At 41.5% G+C, this 20,839-nt stretch overlaps 1 long non-coding RNA gene across 1 annotated transcript in view; it reads left to right on the top strand.

Moving 5' to 3' along the window:
* Positions 1-18,378, top strand: part of LOC102382869 — a 172,035-nt gene extending 153,657 nt beyond the window's left edge. The window contains exons 6-7 of the long non-coding RNA XR_323458.2: positions 14,652-14,723; positions 15,092-18,378. This is a non-coding gene — a long non-coding RNA (uncharacterized LOC102382869). The remainder of the gene's footprint in view (positions 1-14,651; positions 14,724-15,091) is intronic.
* The last annotated feature ends 2,461 nt before the right edge of the window (positions 18,379-20,839 follow it).

The following is a 20,839-nucleotide window of genomic DNA, read 5'->3' as shown; positions in this document are numbered from 1 at the left end:
GAGGGGCCTGATCCCTATTGCTAGCTATGATTGCATGTGCACCTCTGGGTGGAAAGCAGGGGAGGGATTGAGGTTACACTGCCCCTGTCCTTTCACTGTCATGTACTGTGAGGTGCACGTGAAGCTGCTTCCAGGTCTCCGGACCTCTGTGCAGCAGTTTGCAGCCTGCCTGCCACCTGCTGCAGCTGCCTAGAGCCCAGACAGGCTGTGGCAGGCAGCTCTGTTGGGATGGTGGCTGTACACACACCTCCAGGTGCACAGCCAGGAGGAGGCCTGGGGCAGAACAACCCTAGCTTCGTCCTCACCATCTGCCCAAAGGCGCGTGCCTAGCTACTGCCACAGCAGAGGTGACAAAAATGGCCTTCTATGCCATGCTCTGGCACACATGCCAGGGGTTGCCAACCCCTGGTCTAGCTCTATCTTCTTTGGAACCACCCTTCAGGTAGTGGAAGGTTGGTATTAAATCCCCGCATCAATCTTGTCTTCTCCAGACTAAATAAGCCCAGTTCTCTCAGCCTCTCCACATCATTCATATTCCCCAGCCTTCTAACCATTTTTGTTGCCCTCTGCTGGAGTATCTCCAACTTGTTCACATCCTTTCTGTAGTGAGCTTACATGCTCATTTTTCATACCTAAATTATTTAAAAATCTAGGCTTTCATGATGTTGTTGCAAAGTGTAGCACATGCTTAAAGTATATTTAAAATAATTTTCCATTCCCATTTTATCTGGCTGTTGTTGTATGTAATAAGATACAGTTTTAATGGAATGACAGAAGTATGATTTTATGTTAGCCCTGTTAATTATTCTGCTATTGATGTAATCAGTTTCTGAGTGTACTTATAGCGAGAAACTCTGATACACCATCAGATTCTGCACATGGGTCATCAGGGCTGAAAAGCAAGTACAGTGAATCCATTCTACCAAGTAGAAATATCCAGTTTTGTGGCTGGGATTCAAAGAGCAACTGAGTCTTTACACCAAGTTGAATGGGTTTTGGATCAGATCCTATGAGAATTACAGCATGCATAAGCAGCAGACCTTTTAAGATGTTTTCTGATTTATCCATTTAAAAAGGAATATCAGATGACAGCAATTCCAGTTGCAGGCAAAATGCCTGAGCAGGCTCCAAACCAGCCTACAATTTTCATGAAGACAATTACTGTAGAAGTAAAATGTTATCTTTTAAGGGATTATTCTTGAGGATATTTTCCAATGGGGAGAAATCAGTAATAGAGAACTAATTAGAACTCCAGCTGAAGGAGATGGGTTTTGTTTAAAAAACAATTGCTATTATATTCTTAATTCAACAAAGAAAGAACTTTTAACAAGTCCAGGGAAACAATTAGAAGAGCAGTCATGTATGGTAAAATAGGCTTTGCTCAAAGAGCCAAGTGTGAAGACCTCAAGTTCTGGGAATGCTTAGAGAAAACAGCCTCATGTGCCTTAGAAATAGAGTCCAAATGTATAAGCGATGCATTAGTTAGAGAAATGGACAGAGACAAAACAGTGCCAAGAAATATGGGAGCAAGAGAATCAAAGTCACTCTACATTTGTAATGATATGAAATGCTACACTCCTATTGATGTCCTCCTTGCTTGGCAATTGAACCCAAGTCATCAAGAAACAAGTTAAGATTGATAAGTACTTAACTTTTGAAACAAAATAAAGTTTTATTGCTTCCATTGGCTTCCTAAAAGAAACATAATTTGTTTAAGGATGTCCCAAGACATGTGAAATGAATAGATTTTTTTACTACAGGACATGATGTCTTGCAATACTGTTCCATCCTGCAGAATGAATTCCTTGCCTAAAGGAACCTGAGTTACTCATAATAATGGACAGAGGTTTATACAAACTGCTAGACCTATTTAAGATGAGACTGAGGTAAAAGGGTGGGAGGATGGTAATAAGGAGGAAGCATTAGCAAGAAGCAAGAGAACTACAAAGAAATAATTATACAACTTGGTAAAACAGCACTGTATCTATCTTCCAAATCTACTTCATTAGGCTTTGCAGTGCACAATATATATAACTGATGCCTTTGATGATAAGGCTTTAATTAATGGGAAAAGAACAAAAAACTAGAAGGAAATAGATAAGCAATCTGAAAAAGAGCAAGAGGACAATTTAACAATTCAAATCTATCTATCTATCTATCTAAAATAAACTTGCTCCAACTTGAACCCTGGATGAAGCACTGTTTAAAGTTGGGCCAGTTTTGTTACATTTGTAACCTTCCCTGGTGGTCCACAGGTAACAATTAAAATGTACCAGTTGCTGCCCTTCAGTAGTATTTCCCTTTTGAAACTGCTGTAAATGTATGTGTGCTACACCCATTGATTGCTGTGGGCTTTGGATCAGGCCCAAAGTCAACTCACAAAGATTCGGTGTCTAACAAGCAACCTTTGAAAGTATGCAGATGTAGCAGAATTATGAGGTTTGAAGTGACAGCAGCATCCAGGCAATCATGCAGAAGAAGATACTAATAGATTCATTTATTTCTAGTTCCAGTCTTTAAGGCATTGGTCCTTTTGCTTTGACGTAGAATTTGGTATGGCTTGGCTGAAGTTTAGTGAACAATATCAAACTGACCTCTAGAACTGGAACCAACATCTCCTTAACATATGTTCATTTACAATAAATATCTTTACAAAACCAAAATTATATATGTATGTTGCCTAGGGACAACTAAATATGTTTTGGGTTATGTCTGAGGTTTACCAAGAAAGGTGTTTATAGCAAGATGTTTAGGAAAACCAAGAGATGTAGAGTATTAATGAAAGAGAGTTAAAAGTTAAAAAAAAAACAGATCATCTTCTCTAGAAGAATGAATACTGACTCTAAGGAACAAAGTGCTAAAAGGAAACACCGATGTGGAATAGGGAAATGGATACAAATTAGGAATTTTTGGAGCATGTTGTTTTTGCCCTCTGGCAAGCACCATTTAGAACATGGCTAACATTTCCATTTCTACTTAGATTCATCTTCTTGGCTTCTGCTGTGGGACATAACTTAAGGCTGTTGTACTTTGTCAACATAATCCAACAAAAGTGCATATTCCCATGGTAGCAGATCCTTCTCTAATGTGCCTATTAAGTGGTTTCCAAAAATGATGCAAGATTGTGAATGCCTTGAGGCAAGGATCATGCCTTCCTTTCAGTTTGGAAAAATGTAGCATATTGTGGGCCCAACAGGAAACAAATAATAAAAAATGTTAACTATGATGGGGAAAAGTCCCCCAGAGCATGCATGTATCACTGTATTCCCAGTAGCCAGCTACTTGGGCTAGAAGTAACAGGAAAAACAACCAGATGTTCTCCAGAATGATTCAACTCAAACCACTATTGCTCATTTATTTTCTCCATTTTTTGATGCTTATACCTACAAGCCAGTTTCTTGTTCTGTTCTCTGAGAATAACATTTTCCTGGGAAATATTGCACTGACTTCATTGACCTTCACCATATTTCAGTCCAACCAAATGCTTCTGACAAAGTTCTCTCAGCCTGCTACCTCAAATGTACCAGGCATCTTTTCTCATTGCTCTTTAGTCTTCCTCTTATTTATTATATCAAGGTAGTTTTGAGGTGATGTTGTTGCTGTGGTGGTTCAGGAGAAATGCAAGAGACAAGAATTCTTTTATTGGACCAACTTTGTGGTTGTTATAGATCATCATCAGCAATCGCTTGCAGCCAAGGAGGATTGTTTTCCATTATTCTCTTATCTGTGGGTCCAAAGATGGCTAACAGGGCCTATTTGGAATCCACAGACTCTGTTGCAGCTTGGGTAAATGTTTCCATGCAGGATGGGTAGCTCTGACTTCTTGGTTCTGTTCATGAGATGCTGTTCCTACTGCTCCCATTTTTTCCATACCTGTTGTCATAAAGTTCTAAAGTACTGAGATCCTTGAAACAGATTCTTCCTCCATTTGGGGCAGTCCTGGGTGATAGCTTCCCATGAGTTAATATCAATGTTGCACTATGATGGGGAAAAGTCCCCCAGAGCATGCATGTATCACTGTATTCCCAGTAGCCAGCTACTTGGGCTAGAAGTAACAGGAAAAACAACCAGATGTTCTCCAGAATGATTCAACTCAAACCACTATTGCTCATTTATTTTCTCCATTTTTTGATGCTTATACCTACAAGCCAGTTTCTTGTTCTGTTCTCTGAGAATAACATTTTCCTGGGAAATATTGCACTGACTTCATTGACCTTCACCATATTTCAGTCCAACCAAATGCTTCTGACAAAGTTCTCTCAGCCTGCTACCTCAAATGTACCAGGCATCTTTTCTCATTGCTCTTTAGTCTTCCTCTTATTTATTATATCAAGGTAGTTTTGAGGTGATGTTGTTGCTGTGGTGGTTCAGGAGAAATGCAAGAGACAAGAATTCTTTTATTGGACCAACTTTGTGGTTGTTATAGATCATCATCAGCAATCGCTTGCAGCCAAGGAGGATTGTTTTCCATTATTCTCTTATCTGTGGGTCCAAAGATGGCTAACAGGGCCTATTTGGAATCCACAGACTCTGTTGCAGCTTGGGTAAATGTTTCCATGCAGGATGGGTAGCTCTGACTTCTTGGTTCTGTTCATGAGATGCTGTTCCTACTGCTCCCATTTTTTCCATACCTGTTGTCATAAAGTTCTAAAGTACTGAGATCCTTGAAACAGATTCTTCCTCCATTTGGGGCAGTCCTGGGTGATAGCTTCCCATGAGTTAATATCAATGTTGCATTTTTTCAAGTTGGCCTTGAGGATGTCCTTTAAGTACTTTCTCTGCACTCCTCTTGAGCAGATGCCTTGACTGAGCTGGGAGAATAAAACTTGCTTCAGAATTCTGGAGTCAGGCATCTGGATGACATGGCCAGTCCAGCAAAGTTGTTGCAGACTATCTTCACCTCAAAGCTCATGGTGTTTGCTTGTGAGAGGATACTAATGTTAGCACCTCTGTCTACACACTGGATTTAAAGGATTTTCCATAGGCAGCATGGATGATACTTTTCCAGCAACTTGAGGTGTCTCCTGTATGTTGCCCATGTCTCAGCTCCATACAGTAAGGTGGGGATCATGACTACTTGATAAACCATGAGCTTGGTTTCAGATCTGATGTCACAGTCTTTGAACAACCAAGGTGCAGACAGAAGTGCAGCTCCCAGCTGTAACTCAGAATGATTTCTGCAAAGCATTCTGAGTTACATTACCCCAGCCCAAACAGAAGTTCACTGTTGGTTCCTCTCCCAGGGGGGAGAGAAATCTAGCTGCCATATCCAAGCCTGCAGCCAGGTTCCCATAGCAATGGCCAGGCTCTCTGCCAGTGCTCACTGTTTTCAGATTGGGAGAGGGAAAAGGCAGCAGAGAAAGCTCATTCTTGGGGCTCCCCAACAGAAGGATCGTGCAGAAGGATGGGAGGGGGTCCAATACACCTGCCCCACCCTCTAAGGGTGGGGGCAAAAAAAGCCCAGACTGAACTCCCTCCACTCTCTTTCCCCTCTCCCATTCTGAAAACAGTGACAGACTGGGAGCTTCACAGGCACAAGTTACAAAAGATGCTACATTTTGAAACATCTTTATCTGATACCTCCTGCAATGAGGGGCCACATTTTCACTGGATCAGCCATTTTTTAAGCTGTTAGCAGACATGCTCTTCTGTTTGGTCACAGCTATAAACTGCTTTCTGTGGCCATTTCAGGTGAAAATTGTCACTTTTGTCTGCACCCCCATTTCTTCAGGCATCCAAAGGCTGCACTTGCACATTTAAGGCAATGTTGGATTTCTTCATTGATGGCAGCCTCCTATGGCAGATGGCTTCCAAGATACAGGAAATACTCAACATTCCCCAGAGATTCACCATGAATCTGAATTACCATACCTGGTTCTGCTCTTTAAGAACTTGTTGATGGAGGCTCCTAGTCTTCTGCATGTTAAGCATTAGTCCCATTTTTTTGTATGCCTCAGTAAATATGTTGATGATTACCTGAAGGTCTGCTTCTGAGTGAGCACAGACTACAATATCATAAGCATACTGGAGCTCAATGATTGAGTTTAGGGTGGTCTTGGTTTTGACTTGGAGTCAGCTGGGATAAAACAGTTTACCATCCATGCAGCAGTTTAACTCCACTCCAACTGGAAGTTCATTGGTGGTCAGATGTCATATCATGGCAAGGAATATCGAGAAGTGTGTTGGAGTGATGATGCAGCCTTGCTTAACTTCTGTTTTAACCTCAAAGGGATTTGTGATAGATATATTATTGAGAATCACTGCCCACATACCATCATGAAGCAGGCAAAGAATGGTGATGAATTTTGGTGGGTATCTGTAAATGGCACCTATACATGAGCGCCAAGGCTGCTCCAATGCACTGAAATTACAGAGTCAGACCAAAATCAATTAACTGAGTCTGCTGGAGCATAGTAATTACCATACTCCAGCAGCCTCCAGCATTTTGTGTATTAGCCTCTCTGCACTTCAAAATGGTGGTGGGGGCACATTAACTAAAGCTCATTCAGTGAGCTTTAGTTAACATGCCCCCACCACCATTTTGAAGTGCAGAGATGCTGATACACAAGATGCTCTGGGCACTTTAATTAGAGTGGCTCTGAGACCCACTGTAATTAAAGCACCTCCCCTCTCTCACACTTCTGGAGCATGTGTATAAATGCCCAAAGGATTTTTGAGGCCAAATAAGGCCATATAAGGACCATTTTATTTTTGGCATTTTTCTTGCAGCTGGTAAGCAGTGAAGATCATGTCAGTTGTGCTTCTTGATGCCCTAAACCCACACTGAGATTCTGGGAGGAGCACTTTACCAAGTGGAAAGAGATGGTTCAGAAGGGTCCTCACAATTGTCTTTCCTGTGGTGGACAGCAAAGCAATCCCTCTGTAATTTCCAGAGTTAGACTTGTGTCCTTTCTTGAAGATAGTCACAATCATAGCATCCCTGAAGAAATCTGGGATTTCTTCATCATTCCAGATACTTAAGATGAAGGCATGGAGCTGTGATGTGAACTCCTCTTCTCCCTACTTGAGGATTTTGGCAGAGATTCCTTCCAGCTCCAAATGCCTTGTCATTCTTCATCTGCTTGATGATTTTCCTCACTTTGTCAAGAGTTGGAGGAGTTCCCAGATTGTTTTTGACTGGATGTTGCAGGATGGAGTTGAGAACACTCTTATCAACAACAGGGTCTTTATTGAGAAGGTCTTCAAAATGCTTCTTCCAATGGGCATTGATGGCTCCCCTTTCCTTGAGAAAGTCTCCTCCATCCTTAGGTATCAGTGGGTTTGGTCTCTGAGTGCTAACTCTGGTGTCACTGAAAAACTCATGCATATCATGGACATCAGTGAGGTGTTGAATCTCCTTCACCTTGTCTTCCTACTATCTGTTCTTAATATCATAGGTCCTCCTTTGGACCTCTGCAATGACTTGTTGGAGATTCAATTTCTTTTTCTTGGAGTTCATGTCACTCTGCCAAGCACAAAAGGCCTTGTTCCTGTGGTCAATCAACATTTGGACCTACTGGTCATACTCATCAACCAGTCTTAATGTTTCCTGGTAGATAATCTAAGTGTCTCTTTGCAGGCATGGATGATGGTGGGCTTGAAGGCACTACTGAAGTTCTACCATTGTTGTTGATTGGAACTTGCTAGTTTTTCATTGAGGCGCTGGTGGAAGGGGTCTCACTTGATTGGGTTCTTGAGTTCTTCAATGTTGACCTTCCGTTGGCATTACTTCTGCTGCAGTCATTGTTTGGGAACCAATTTGAATGACATAACTGAGTGGATGAGTTGGTGATCAGACCAGCAATCATTGGCTCCTAGCATAGCTTGGATGATGGGGACATCTTTGTGATCATGGTCATGAACAATGACATAGTCAATCAATTGCCAATGATTAAATCGTGGCTGTTTCCACGATGTCTTGTGTGTGTTTTATCTGGCAGAACAGGGTGTTCATGATGATTCATCTGTGCTCCACACATTTGGTCAAAAGGTCTTTGGAGTTGACCTTTCCCACTTCTTCCTTGCCAATGGTTTCACTCTAGAAATTTGAGACCCTTGCAACTCTGGCATTGAAATTACTAATAAAAATAAGTCTGTCTCCCTCTGGAACACCATAAAGGACTTGTTCAAGGTTAGTGTATAATTCCTTCTTGGTTTTGTTGGTGGCATCAAGAGTTGGAGCATATGCACTGATGACTGTGGCATATTGACTCTCAGCCAGTTTAAGACAGAGAGGCATGAGCTGGTTCTTAATTCTGAGGTTGATATAAATATAAGTTATCTTTCAGGTACTGCAGTACCCTTCCTCAGGCCTCTGAGACAGAAACAGACACAGTTGAGCTAAATAGAAGATGAAACAAAAGCTTGGTAACTAGGGTCATTATCATCTGTGAAGTGCTGGAGTTATGGAGTTTCAGGAAGATTATAATAGACCATGAAGTTATTATCTATGTTAAGTCCCTGGTGCTTAGTGTTCAACAGGCCAATGAACTTCTGTTTTCCCATGCTCATTTTGTAAAGGTGTTGGAGAGATTTCTTTTTAGCCTCACACGCTGGGGTAAGAGCCATCCAGCTGAAACTGCTTGCCTGGTGCATCCTTCAAACTGGTGTCCCCGGCCGTGATAGGGCCATGCAATATGGGACCCCAGCCATGTTACAGCTATGTGATTGGCTGCCAGAGCCCATGAATTTGCTAGGTTCCTACTGATTGGCTCTTTCAGAAATATGGTCTATTTCTCTGCTGGAGTGTCCTTTCTGGGTAAAGGCAGTTTTCAGTTTGGCAAGATCAGTATCACAAGTGTTTTCCTCAAAACAGCTGTGGAGATATCTGAGAGACTATAGATCACTGCTTTCTTGGTGTGTTTGGGATGATTGCTGGTTTTGTTGATGTAAATGTGGTAGTCCATGAGTTTTCTCTATAGAGCAGTTTGTAGGATGCCCTCCTGGATGCCCAATAAGTGAGTTCATGTGTTCAGTCCATTGATGAAAATGTCATCTGTGTAGCTTAGGTGTAGTACAGGTTTGGTGGTACATTTTTCTAAAAACTCTCCTTCCAGGGGGCTGATGAAGTTGTTGGCATATTGGGGAGCCATCCCTCTGACCCCCCAAGGCCTGGAATAAACTCTGGACTCTTTTAAGAAATGTTTGAACACTTATCTTGCTGGGATCCTTTGACCCTAGCTGACTTTCTGTCCCTGGGGCAGGGAGCTGGACTCGATGATCTTCCAAGGTCCCTTCCAGCATTAATGTCTATGAAATCTATAAATCTATGAAATTCAGGAGCTAAAAACAAAACATGTAGGAAGTGTTTTAAATTACCATGATAAAAAAAATCTAAAACAATAAAATCAGAGGACAACGTGGACAGACACTATTTAGCTAGCTTAATGGCAATTTTTGTCACATGAACACAGGAAAAGTGTAATGTGGTAACAGGAGAGGTGTAATGTGGACAAGTGCCCTGAGTGACAAGTAGTTTTAGGATGGTTTATATGAATTCTGGTAGCTCTTCAGGAAGGGTAACACCGTTGGATATGATGGGTCTGTTGGGGTTGCCCTCTTGTGAATCTTTGGGAACATATAAAATGTTTATAGGGTAGGATAGTAGAGAATTAGCAGAAATAACTTTTTCTGAGGTTGGTACAGAAAGAATTTGATAATATTTTACTGTTCCGAAGCACATGCTGGTATGGAGTCCTTCCCTAGTTCCTTATAGTAGTGAGTGTTTGAGAGTTGTCTGTTAACCTCACCGATGAAGTCTTCATGGTTGAGCATGGTGATAGCTCCACCTTTATCTGCTGGTTTGATTACTATTTTATGGTTGGATCTTAGGGACTGTATTGCTTTTCTCTCTGAGAGACAGAGGTTGCAGTGGTCTTGACTTTTGTTGAGAATTTCACTATTAATTTCCTTCTTGAAACAGTCCACACTATAGTGTGTTTCTATCTGATGGGAGGTATCTAGTCAGAGTGTTTTTGATGTTGCTTGTTACCAGTTGCAGCAAAAAAATTGTCAGAGATGGCTCTGTCCTGGCTTGTGAAAGTATTCATTCAGGTGAAGTCTGTGAACAAATTATTCTAATTCCCTGTGTATTAATACCTTGTCAGGTTATTCCTCTGTGGTGGAGTTCAGACCTTTGGAGAGTAAAAATATTTTAGAGTGGAATAAGGAGTGTTATGGTAATGATGTTGGTGTTCTGGGGGCTGCTGTTTTATTTCTCTTTGGTTTTGCTGGTATATCGTGTCTTATTCAGATTCAAGCACCTGATTCTCAGCTTCAGCCTAGCAGTATCAGCTCTTCAACTGGAGAGTTCATAAGCTGTTTCCACAGCTGTGTTGCAGACAAGTTGGATTTGGTTAGTATGTATGTGTGTTTAAGCTCCCTTTCATCTGCCTTGCTCATTTGTACTACAAGAGAGCTTGTGACAGAGAAGAGCTTGAGCTTATGGTAAAAAAACCTGACCTGGGACTTGCAGTGTTCCACAGGTTTCCTGTATGATCTTGGGTAAATCATGTAGTCTCCCTTTATATCTCAGCAATCAAGCTGTAGAATGGAAAATAGCCTTTTCCTACATCTGCCAAGGTTGATATGGAGATATACATTAAAGACTGGAGGTGCTCAGATACTTTAATAGTAGAAGCATCAATTCAATTCAATTCAATAATAATTGAATTGAAGGCTGTGAGGGACCTTTCTGACCTTTTGTGACATCAGATGAATACTATAGGGCAGAGTAGGATTTTGTATGTTCTTTAGTTCTTTATTTCTCTGCTTCTCCATACAGCAGCTAACTCAAGGTGGGCACCACACAGATGACAACAGTAACAATGAAACTTTGGATAAGCAGTGTTTTCTTTACACTTTCTAAGTCTACCCCTTTTTTTAATTTAGGATCCTTGACATCTTTAATCAATGCATAGAGATTACTTCTTCCTGTCACCTTTTCTGTCAAAAAAGAACGGTTAGACGATCTACTAGCAGGACTGGATCGTTATTTGCTGCTCTTTATCTGGCTAGAATTATTGTTGGTATTAAGCAATAGAAAGCACACCACAAAACCCTTCAGTTGTCTAATGCATTGCCTCCACATAGCCCCTAGTCCTTGCTGACAGCAATGGTGAAAGATCAAGAACTGAACCTGGTTGTTTCCATAATGTGGAACAGCATCATCCTATTCCTTGACTACCAACCAGTGCTTGGGGTATTTTTATTTGTGCTGAACTTCAAAGGGATATAAGAGAATTTATTTTCAGAGCCAGTTTTTAGGAGTGAGCATTTGGGGTCTGAGGAGCACCAGAGAGTTCAATAAATCCATACTTCTTACTCTGTAATTAGTAAATGAGGTTTCTGGTAATAAGAGACAAGCAGCAAAAGCAGCAAGTTGGGCAATTTTTAGGTACATCAGACATTTTTTTGGCAAATCAGAAATGTTCTTAAAGGCTAGCATATGAGTATATCACAGGTGTTTTCCCCAAGCACCCAGGCTGCCTAAATAAGATGGAACAATGGCAGCCCATCAACATGTTCATTCAAACTGCATCTGGGCTGACATGTCCAGCCATTAAATGCTTTGCTCAGCAAAATCCCTGAACTCTTAGTTGTTTTGAATAACAACAATCATCTTTTGGGCCAAATATAATTCTAACTTGTGTTGTCAGTTTTCACAAAATTAGAGAAACTTTAATCTGTTGGCTAGACCTTAAAAAAGAAAGTATGACGACCAGGGTCCTGTTCTATGTTACACTGCAGAATTCCTGTGCGTCTTCAAGTAACTTACTTTAATTTTACTGGGTCTCAGTTTTCTTTTTATGACATAGATAATATTTCTTTACTCCCACTTTTTTATCTCATCTACTTAGACTGTAATCTCTTTCAAGCAAGCACTGTCTTTAACCATCATGATACACAGTGCCAATCATAAGGTGGCTTTGGCATTGGTCTGGGGACCTAACACGTTACTCCATGTTACTTTAATAAGAATAGCAGATAAAAATAAAATATTCCATGTCTAAAATGGAGATAATAGAACTGTTGCTGACTCTCTTTCATTAATGTAAAGTTATTTGATATCCTGGAATGAAACTTACAACAGAAGGTGTAGTATTAACGTAGATACTGTCTCTGTTATATGCTAAATGTAAAAGAAATTCAGTTGTATTAAAATGTGTGTTTGTGTTTGTCACATCACAGCAACTGCAACTATTACTCTGATTTGCTAGCTATATAGAGGTTCTTGAAACAAAGTCAAATATTCTCTCCTGTTGTATGGAACCATTTATAACACCCTTTTGTGTTCAGAAAGACACATTTTCAAATTCAATTCTGAGTCTGTTCCTGAAATTACATCAGTATACAATACATGCTGGTGCATACGAGTTTAATTTAATTTGATCACAGTGATGATTTGGTTTAGTGATGATGACATAATCTATCTGTCACTTGCAGCTTACTGATGGGATGTTTCTATGAAATTTCTATGAAATTTTCACAGGAATTTATTTTTGCAAATCAGTATCCTTAACACTTACTTACAGAGACTGGTCTGCCAAGTGCTGCTGACATATTTGGGCATATCTTTTTATAAGAAATCACAAAGAATAATAACAGCCATTAGTGAGAGAAAGAAAGACTACGTTTTCATCCATGCCACTTGAAAGTGACAGCTAAATTTAACTTTTTTTAGAAGTCTCTGATATTACTTTAAAATATTTGGATTATGGAAAAATAAATTTTATGATCCTGTGAATGGTTATATAATAACTGCAAAGAATAATTATTACCATCTTCACTATTTACTTATGTATTGATCTGAATAAAGAACTCCTAATTTGTGAGGGCTAAGTGTGCTTTCAGCTGGTGTCTACAGTTTAGGCCTATGAATAAACTGAACCTAGTAATGTCAGCAGACATTGATGAGGCCCTCAGTGCTGTGGTCAGCCCACCTTTTGGCTGTAGGAATGTTTCTGTTTTTAGGAGTATTAAATGGAGGCTTTTAAATTGAATGAAAACCTAAAGCTGCAAACTCATTTGAAAATCTACCCAGGTATGTTGTTTCCTTGGCTTCAATCAGGAGCAGATCCACAGGGGCTACAGTCACACCCCCATTTTAGGCCATGCCACAGGAGCAGCAGCCAGGGACATTTTTAAGTTCTCAAACCTAAAAAAAATTCCTGCCCCTGCTTCTTCATGCTCATCAGGATGTCCCCTCCATTCCCCTTCCCACTCACTGCCACTGTCCCCAGCTAAGCATGACTGTCTGGTCAACTGAGCTGGAACTGAGTGGAAGCAACTCTGGAGATCCCCCTGCTTTGGGTCAGCCAGGGACAGTGGCAGTGGTGGGTGGAACAAGAGTGACTGGGAAGGGAGGGGATGTGCCCCTGAGCACAGAGAGGAAGAGAGGGATGCTGAATGCATGCAATTTTTACCTGATTCGGGGTCTTAAAAAAAAAGGATCTGGCTGCTGCTCCATGGCGTGGTATGCCCATCCTGGGGCAGAGGGATCTTGGAACATGGGGTGCAACTACACTTGCAGCACCAGCTGCTGTTCCTGCACTCCCCTGTACAAAACCTTGCATTCATCCATGGCTTTCCTGAGATGATTCATGAGAGTAAAATTATGTCTACACATGTTTGCAAGAGCCAGGGTCTTTTGATGTGAAATGAAAACAATCAACATAGTAACTCTTGTGTTGATTTTCAATGTGCTTTAGTTTACTGCATTGTGAAGGGGAAGAAGAAATGTTGATATTGGCAGCCCCAAAGTAAGTTAAGTAAGCTTACATAAACAAAAAGTTAAAATGGCAGACAAAACTCCCAGTCATCCCCATGCCTTGATGATGACTTACAGTTAAAGGGTTGAAAACTGAGATAGCCAGTTTGTACCATGTTTTATAGGATATTCATGATCACCTATGGAAGCTCTGCATGTGTAGAATATGCAATAGAAGTAAACACTGAGACTAAGGGATCTCCAGTGCAAATTAGAGAGCAATAAGAACTGAAATGGGGGGTGGAAAGGGGAAAGAAAGAAAAGGAGAGAAAGAAACTGGGAGAAAAAATCCATTTTGATCTGAAAGTGATAAAAAAGTTTAATGTCTGTACTTGGGAGGGAACTAAACTCTCCTGAAATATGATAGAATCACAATGTTAGTCAAAAGAAACCAGCATCTAGGAGGACAAGGCAGCTATGGGAGCTCATCTCACTAGAGATGAAACAATGTGAAGAGCTGGCAAAACACGGTCTGTGCGCAGTCTTCTAATTAGGCAACTGCTGCTCTTGCTGCTGCTGGGAAAGTACCTCTACTGTTTGGCATCTGGCCCCTGAGATTGCTGTCCAAGTGGAATAGTAATTTACCACAGAAGCTGAAGTAAGCTGTTTGCCAAAATCAAATGCATGTTCCCCTCCAAACTAAGCTTATGAGTTTGCTAACATCTCCCTACTTTACTTGTGTCCAGGAGCTGGCTCTGACACTTTAAAGGACCACAGTTCCTTTGGAAAAAGCAGCAGGAGAACTGGCTGTATATAAGTGGTAAACTGTTTAGGGCTAAGGGCAGTGAGTGTCCTGAAAGGGCTCTTTAATTATATGGTAATCTCTCGTTTTAATTATATCAAGCAAGACTGTGGCATTGACACACCTGTTCCTGTTTTGCAGAAGCCCTTGAGTGAACAGAAAAGAGGCGCTAAGACGGTATGACATGTTTGCTCCCTGAAGGTGACCAAATGGGTAAGGAAGTGACTCATGTCTGACTACCAGATTATATGGGGTATTACCTGCCTCAGGGTTACTGAAAGATAGCATTTTGTGCAACCCCTAAATACATGGTAACTATTCTGGCCCTTGTGCAAAAAAGGACATAGGTAAAAAATGTTCTGAGCCCACAAAGCAGTATAAAAGCCCTGCCTAACCCCAAACATGATAAGCATTATATAACAACCAATACATACCTCCTTGGTCTTTTTCCAAAGCAATCCATTCATTGCCAATATGTTTATTTAGTCCAAAATGATTACTATCTCATCTACAGAAGAATAATATCAATGGCCATTATGATCATATAACATTGTTTATGCAGATAATTCTTTTCATTACAGTGAACTTGTCAACTACTTACTGCATATGCAGGCACCATTAAAATGGACAGCGGATCACAAATGAAGAGCAGTGACAACATTTTTGGCCAAAGTCTCCAAAGTCACATTTTATTTTTACAGAAAAGAACGGTGGAATCGGAAGGATAAACAAGACGAAACAGTCTGCAACATTTGAAAAATCCATCCACAAAGAACAGTACAGTACTCAATTTATCACCCTCAAAATGGAGAACACTGCTGGTATTTCAACCTGTGGTCAGATTATTATTACCCTGAGGCTTAAACCACAAAGCCATTAGCATGTTTTGGTTTGCCCTACAGTTACTTAATATGTGCCACTGACCAAGTAGACTGCTGTTACCTTGCAAGCAAGGAGAATTAACATAATAAGGCAGATTTAGGCCTTATATTAAGCAAGCAATAGACACAGGCTTCCCCTTTGTATGCACACCAATTCAAGTCCAGACCATTAATATTAAAGAACATTCTTACCAGTTAGTCTTTGTAAGAAGCCACCCTGTCCTATTGTACTAAATTAGATGCTTAGGAAAGGAAAAGGAAAATTACACAAGGCATCTGAATACTTTCATAATCACTACAGAGAAAAAATATAGTCACTTGTCACCTGAGACTGAAAATTAATGCATAAGAAAGCAAAAACAAGACAAAACAAATACTACCCCCCCAAAAAAAACCTGAACTGAAATGACAGCACTTCCTTCTGAAAAATGATCTCTCTGTAATGAACTGTGAAATATTACTGCTGACACTTCTGATTGAAGTCATTTGTAAAAATGCCTGGGGTTGTTACACATTTGAAAGCAAGAATTTAAATGTGGCAGATAACATTACATTCGGAAGTTGTAGTATTGAATGAAAAAAGCCTTAAGTTATTTGACCATTTCAGACCTAAAATCAACAGCCATTTAAGTAGTGTAAATGGAGGAGAATTGTTCTGCTTTGGCCTATTGGAAGCGTATGGAAGTTTAATAATTTTGAGATAAGAAATAAGAAACTTTTTAGCACACTAATAACACAGATAAAATCTTTTCGATACCAAAAGAGAAGAGGCTGAGAAGAAATGTAATGTGGATTTGGAACTTGGACCTGAAAATCTCTAAAAAATTGTGCCACTGCTAAATGTCCTCAGAGAACACCTATGCCACACATGTTCTGGTGCATGGCACGTTGCCCCAGGTGGGGTAGGGGAGGCTGGGGCCAGAAACTGTGCCGACCCCAGCAGCCTTACCTGGGGTCAGAGGCAGCACTAGGAAGTAGTTTGGCTATAGCTACCCCAAAAATTGCCTTACTCACCCCCCACCCCATAGCCACCCCTCCCAGCGCCGCTTCTGTACAAACTCCCCACCTTGTCCCCCACAAGCCAACACTACCCACCCTGAGCTGCTGAGCCCACCCTGCTTGCACCCAAAGTCCACAGAGATGCAGTACCCTAAGTGGGCATTGTTAAAAAAAATGAATAAGTATGTTTGGCCAGAAGATGTATAGCACAGCTCTGCCCCCCACCCCCCCTGCAATTTTCTGTCTAGTCCACCTAAGCCCTCCTGCCCCCCACTGGGAAGAGGCTGGTGCTGCCCCTGCCTGGGGTCCTGGGAGCCTCCAGGAGCTTCAGCTGTGGCACTTCTGCAGCAGGGAGCCTAGCTAGCAGCCAGAGCGTAGCTCCAGCCAGCCAGACTCCAGTTTTGGGCAGCACACACTGCTCCCACCACCCTGCTCTTTTTAGGCATGGGGTTTTTTTGACCCCGGGATCTCCTGGAGTCAAAAAAAACTCCCGCACTGCAAAGTAGACTGCAGACAAGTCTGCAGCACCACATACTGCATGTCTGTGCTTATCTGGATGCACCCCAGCATTCCACATCTTAATCTGTAGTAGGATTATACAACTTCTGGCTGGCTAGGGACCACACACAATGTGGGTTGCATGCCATGAAGACTGTACACTGTGCATGCTCCCCTCATATATGAGCTCTGCCAGCCCAGCTCTACCTACCATATGCCTCTCCTGGCTCACAGGCCCCTCAGATTGCCCATCACATAGGCTGCTTGTACAGGCTGAACAGACTCTCTGCCCCCTTCCCAATTCTGCAGGGCCTGCATGGACTCCCCAGGCCTCTGTGGGCTGCACTACCCTGCCAGCAGGGGCAGGATGTGAAATCTAAAGGAGGGAGGGTGAGCCCAGAGACCCCAGGAGCAGAAGCTGTTGTTGTGGTGGGGAGGACACCTTTCAGGCCACATGCAGTCTGTGGGACATGAGTTGAATGACCCTGGTCACAAGGAATCCTTTGCTCAGATGAATATCTTTGATTTCAGTGGGCACATCTACACCTGCACTTTACTTCAGAGCTAATTAGCTCCACAATAAAGTGTCACCATCTACACATGTACCCATATTAGGGCACAATAAATTAATTAACTCCACTGTAGAACAGTACTTAGTGTCTGGGGCAGGTGCAAACCTACAACAGAGTAGTAATGTGCTCCAAATTGCATACACAGATGGTGACTGGGGCTGACTAGGGCACTGGGGTGCTACATTGCAGGGGCTGCCTGCCATCGAGCCATGTACTGTAGCACCCTTGTGCCACAGCCAACCCCTCCACAGAACACTGAGCCTAGTTGGAGCAGCTCCAGGCTAACAGGCTGACCCTTTAGGCCGCTGGCTCAACATGCTGCGATTCTGAAAGCACATATAAATGCTGCACCTGGTAGCAATAAATTCTGGCACGATATGTGCCAGAGTTTATTGCTACATGCTAATTGCACATGTAGATGCACCCATTAAGACTAGTTGTGTGAGCATCCGCATGGATGGATTGCACTATCTTACCCAAATGTTCTATTGCATATAAAGAGATCCAGTGTAGACCAGATGACATGATACTACTTGAAACAGACCTGCTCAACAGTTCAGATTACAGGTGTATTGAAAGATAAAGAGGTCATAAGGAACTCCTTTTCCCCTACTGTGCAGCAGACAGCCCTAATTTGGTTGCAAGGCAATGGAGAATACAAAAACAGGACAATCAGAATTCTCTCAGCCCTAAGAAGTACCTATGATCTGAAGCTATGTGCCATAACCAATGCTGTAGAAAAGTGCTGTATCCAATGTATGTTATACTTGAGCAATGAACATACTGACTGGTGCATGCTTCCTCCTAGCATCTGCTCTTGATTTCCATAGCCATAAGGCCAGATCCTATTCCTTCTATTAGCTGTCAAAGGGAATATCACCACGTAAGTGTAATCCTGGTCCACCATGCTCACATCTCTGAAACTCCATTAACACAAAAGGTAGGTGGGTTTTTCTCTACCTCCTTTTTCTCTGCTTTTTGTAACTTAGCCTTAAGGCTGAGATAGTGGTACATTACAAAAGTAGACATGTTCATATTTCTTCAGGGACCACAATAGGGTAGAATAGGTTCATACTTAGGCATGTAGGCCCATCTAGATGCCTAATAGTTCAAATCTTGACAGTATGTGATTCCCATTTATATCAGTGGGTGTTCTATGGACTCAGATAGAGCCTATGGACCCATTTATGGAAGTAATTCTGATTAACGCCTCTGCCATTTATCTGTTTTAAATAAGTAGCTGTAGATATAATTACAAAGCTAGGACAACAAGCAGAAATCAGTAACATTTTAGAAATATTGACTTGTATTTCTGTCTCTAAGAAGTGTTTTAGTTTTTTCTTTAAGCAAATTTCTTGCCAGTTGTAATATGAATAGAAATATGCTAAATACTTATTTAGCATATTTAGTGCTATTTAGGCTGGGGATCTATTTGAAGATAGATCAGTTAAGGCAAGAATGCCATTCCCTGTGCAATGCAGCTATATATATACCAGTTTTTCTCTTTTCCACTAACAAAACTGAGGAGGCCAGCTTAGGAAGGGTTCATGGAAAAGGCCTGGAGATAAGCAGGAAAAGAGAACGTAGGCCCAGGGAAGGATAAAGCATATAAAACAAAGGATCTGGGTCACATGATAATGATAGCTGTGTTTGGTTAGGTCCCTAAGGCTGGACTTTTCTTTGAGGAAAAAGGAAGTCCCTCTTCAGTCTCCTTCATTGAAAGAGGGGCAAACTTTGCCCTGGGAAAGTCCTAGAAAGGAGGAAGTTAAGCCTTGTGGTAATTGTATAGAATATAACTGATGTCACAGAGGACAAAGGCCTCTTTTATTTTGGGCTGTCTTCATTGCTTCAGTGGAGTAGGACTTAGTTTGGCTGAAGGGCCAAACTACTGTACCAGAAAAGAACTAAAACATGAATTACTCCATTGATGGGGGAGACTGCAAACCTCCCAGGGGAAAACGAGACACAGATGGCCACACCGGATGCGTGAGGTAAGAGATGCCATTGTACTCATAATCTGTGTGTTCCTGTGTATAAAGGAACTATAGAATGTTACATATTTTCTGTGATAAGCTCTGAATTATGTGTTTAAGTTCATGGATGTTTTGAAATACTTTCAGACTAATGTAATCCTACTGAATTAATATAAGTTTTGCTATTTTAAAGGATGACTCTGGTCCTAAATGCGTTTTCTGGACAGTGAGAAGGGGATAGCCTGATGACATATTCAAGAATGACTAATCACCAAAAAGAATCTGATTTCTCATGAATCATGTTTAATGCTAGAAGCACTGTCTATGCATAATGATTTATGTGGCTCACTGCAAAGATTTACAAGTGTTATCTATAAAACATTGTCATGAAACAGCCTGTATATTATTATAAAATACAAACCAATTAGTTGAGCATCAATTTTAATTAAGTGAAGCCAAATGTATTCAGGTTATGGTAGCTTTTAGAGCAGTTTTCAATTAGGAACTATGACAAGTTACTCATTCTGATAGGATTGGTTCCATACATTACCCAAATTAGGATCAACTGAGTCAATGAGATGAAAAAAGAAATACCCTAAGCACCAAGCATAGCTGAAGAGGCAGTTGTGTGTGTGTGTGTGTGTGTGTGTGTGTGTGTGTGTGTGTGTGTGTGTTTGGGTAGGTGTGTGTGTACATTCACATATAACCTAAAAACATACCTTTTCTGTGTCTCGGCCGGGTGGAGCCGACCGAGGGAAACGCTGGTTAATTAAGCGAACGTCAGGCGGGCTGGTGGATGGAGAGGTGAGACAGCGTATTGGTTGTACAAAGAAAGCTTTACTTACACTGCCGATGGTCACAGTGCAGGAAGGAAACTTGCTTGAGTTGCAGTTGCACACAAACAAACACAAGTGAGATCTCTTCCGAACCGCACCGAAATGAGTCGTCGATGTACGACTCCATGAACGTTTCACATGGGGGATACGTCAAATTTCCACTATGACGGGGAGTGGCTAGAAGCTGATCAGGCCCCTATATCCTCCTCTAAGGCACACGCAGAGTTTGCTAGGCTCCACAGCGTGCTTAGCGTTCTCCACGAGATGGATGTGGAGTCCTCCAACTTGGGCGGAAACTGCTCTAACCTTTTATACGGCTAGCGAGCCAATTGCTAGCCGCCACGTAGGAATAATTTAGAATCAGCCAATAATGGGGTACAAATTTGCATATGTGTGGCGGGAACTCTTTTGCACCGGGGATTTCTCTCTGCAGCTGAGAAATCCACCGTGCAAAGAAAGCTCCATGTGGTGGGAAAATTCCAATGTGCCGAGGCACTAAAAATCATTGGGTTATGACATTCTGTATCTGATATTTTTCATTTTGTTATAGCTCTCCTTTAATACCTTACA

Source organism: Alligator sinensis, unplaced genomic scaffold (assembly GCF_000455745.1).
Source record: "Alligator sinensis unplaced genomic scaffold, ASM45574v1 scaffold165_2, whole genome shotgun sequence".
NCBI classification, from domain to species: domain Eukaryota; kingdom Metazoa; phylum Chordata; order Crocodylia; family Alligatoridae; genus Alligator; species Alligator sinensis.
Note: the sequence above shows the minus strand (reverse complement) of the source record. Positions and strands in the feature narration are given on the sequence as shown.